General features: G+C 42.6%; 1 protein-coding gene across 1 annotated transcript in view; it reads left to right on the top strand.

The window, feature by feature from the left end:
• The window catches only part of LOC119421053 (xylosyltransferase 1), a 24,469-nt gene that overhangs the window by 1,193 nt on the left and 20,339 nt on the right, over window positions 1-2,937 (top strand). The gene's annotated exons all lie outside the window — the stretch shown is intronic.

Here is a 2,937-nt window from a genome sequence, read left to right as displayed (position 1 = left end):
TTTAGTGTTTGGCCTAGATGTTCAGTTGTGTCCGATCCAGATGTTCTCTCCAGGTGCCCGGTCCACATGTTCTGTCCAGATGTCCGGCCCACATTTTCTTTAGTGTTTGGCCCAGATGTTCTGTAGTGTTTGGTCCAGATGTTCTGTCCAGGTGTCCGGCCCACATGTTCTTTAGTGTTTGGCCTAGATGTTCAGTCGTGTTTGGTCCAGATGTTCTGTAGTGTCTGTTCCAGATGTTCTGTAGTGTCTTTTCCATATCTTCTGTTCAGGTGTCTGGCCCACACGTTCTTTAGTGTTTTGCCCAGGTGTTCTGTTGTGTTCCAGATGTTCTGTAGTGTTTGGCCCACATGTTCTTTAGTGTTTGGGCCAGATGTTCTGTAGTATTCGGTGCCTCGGCCCCACAAAGTGACCATGTGAGAGAACTTGACTTTGAAGCAAAATCAAAAGTAAACAGCAGCTTCTTCAGATCATCGAGGTGGTCGCTTTACATTTATCTTGGAGGCAGCCATCTTGGATTTTCACATAGCCACCTAGTTTTTAAAAAGGAACTTTTATTACACGTAGATGCAGCCATGCAGCCACGCACTGAAACAGAAGTACAGTAGGTCCCTCACTTGTGTTTTAAGTTATCGTGCTCACAAGATGCACGACTGGACAGACGGATAGAGGATATTTCTAACTCCCCAACTTAACTGACAACAAACAAACAAAGTTCAGTAAACAGGTCACGTGTGTTTTTATTGTGACCAACATCTCGCACAGATCAGTTTTTTTTCATCCTGAGCCCGTACAGAAATGTAACTGGATTAAAGTAACCAGTCTAATAAGGACCTAAGTAATCAGATTACTCTTTGTCAGCCTGAGGTGTTCAGGGACTCCAGCTGTTATGAACTGTGTGTGTGTGTGTGTTGGTGTGTTTACTGGCAGGAAGAAGGATCTTATTTCCCATAAATAGTTGTTTGAAGGAGCTCAGTAAACCCCCCACCCCATGAGTCTGGACCCACTCCAGGATCAGTTTCACCCAAGACTGTGTACTGTCCTTTAAAAACTGTTTAAGGACTGTGACCTGGTTTTAGGCTTAGGGTCAAGGTTTCTGGTCAAAGTAAACAGGATCTTTATTAAAGAGACACAGCACATCTGTAAACAGTGCAGATGCTGCTGAACATCTGGACTTTGCTGGTTTTAAACAGATTTAGAATTTGGACCCTCGTTGGCTCCTCTCTACATTAGCCTGAGTCCTAAAACAAAGTCTGAACCTTGAAACAGGTCCTGAAAAGTTCTCACAGAACTGTCCAAACGGGGACCTTGGTCCTGACTGGTCCAATCAGAATCAAGGATTGATTGGGCTCAGGTTTCTCTCAGAGGATTTAGACCCTGTAGTCTGGTTTGGCTCGGTTCATGATCCCTAAATACTCTGGGGGTGCTCTTCTTTTGGTTAGAGATTCATGAGTCTAACAGCTTCAGGGTAGAAGCTGTTCCTCAGTCTAGTGGTTCTACACTTAATACTCCTCAACCTCCTGCCTGCAGGGGAGGAGGGCAAAAAGTGTGTGTGCTGGGTGAGTGGGGTCTTTCATGATGCAGGTGGCCCTCTTCCTACATCTGGAGGTGTAGATATCTGTGATGGTGGGGAGACTGACTCCAGAAGACTTCTGTGCAGCCTTCACCACTCTCTGTAAAGCTTTTCTTTTCTGTGAATGCTAGAAAACACCTTGTAACTGCTACTTTCCTTCCCTCCATTGACTATGGTGACATTACATGAACGCTCCTACAAGCACTCTACAGATGCTGGATGCTGCTTATCACGGTGCATTAAGATTCATAACTGGCTGCAACTACCGTACCCATCATTGCACCCTGTATTCACTGGTTAACTGGTCATCATTAACTTCATGCAGACTCTCCCATTAGTACATTTTCATCTTTAAATCACTTCTTGGTCTGCTGCCTTCATACATCTCCTCCTACATGTCTCTGTGTGAGTGCAGCTACAGCGTGCGCTCTCACTGATGAATTATGAATTCATCTATGTCGTCGTTGGTGTGTGATTAATTATGGATTCATCTCTGTTGACGTTAGTCTGTCATAAATTATGGCTTCATCTCTGTCATTGTTAATCTGTGATGAATTATGGCTTCATCTCTGTCGTAATTTATCTGTGATGAATTATTGATTCATCTCTGTCGTTGTTCATCTGTGATGAATTATGGCTGCTTCTCTGTCATCATTAATCTGTAATGAATTATGGCTTCATATCTGTCATCATGAATCTGTGAGGAATAATGAATTAATCTCTGTCGACATTAGTCTGTGATGAATTATGGCTTCATCTCTGTTGTTGTTAGTCTGTGATGATTTAAAGCTTCATGTAGTCATTATTCTGTGATGAAATATGGATTAATTTCTGTCGTCCTTAGTCTGTGATGAACTATGGCTTCATCTCTGTTGATGTTAGTCTGTGATGAATTATGGATTCATCTCTGTCGTCGTTAGTCTCTTATGATTTATGGCTTCATCTGTGTCGTCGTTAATCTGTGATGAAATATGAATTAATCTCTGTCGTTGTTAGTCTGTGATGAACTATGGCTTGATCTCTGTCGTCATTAGTCTGTGATGAATCATAGCTTCATCTTTGTCGTCGTTAGTCTGTTTTGATTTATTGCTTCATGTCGTCATTAATCTGTGATGAAATATGAATTAATCTCTGTCGTTGTTAGTCTGTGATGAACTATGGCTTGATCTCTGTCGATGTTAGTCTGTGATGAATTATGGCTTCATCTTTGTCGTCGTTAGTCTGTTTTGATTTATTGCTTCATGTCGTCAGCTGCTCTCAGGTCACTGTTTATGTTTCAGCTGCTCTCAGGTCAGTGTTCATGTTTCAGCTGCTCTCCGGTCAGTGTTCATGTTTCAGCTGCTCTCAGGTCAGTGTTCATGTTTCAG

The sequence above is a fragment of the Nematolebias whitei genome, chromosome 15 (genome assembly GCF_014905685.2).
Source record: "Nematolebias whitei isolate Nwh7 chromosome 15, NemWhi1, whole genome shotgun sequence".
Lineage (NCBI taxonomy): Eukaryota > Metazoa > Chordata > Actinopteri > Cyprinodontiformes > Rivulidae > Nematolebias > Nematolebias whitei.
The sequence above is the reverse complement of the archived record's forward strand: the minus strand, read 5'-3'. Positions and strand labels throughout refer to the sequence as shown.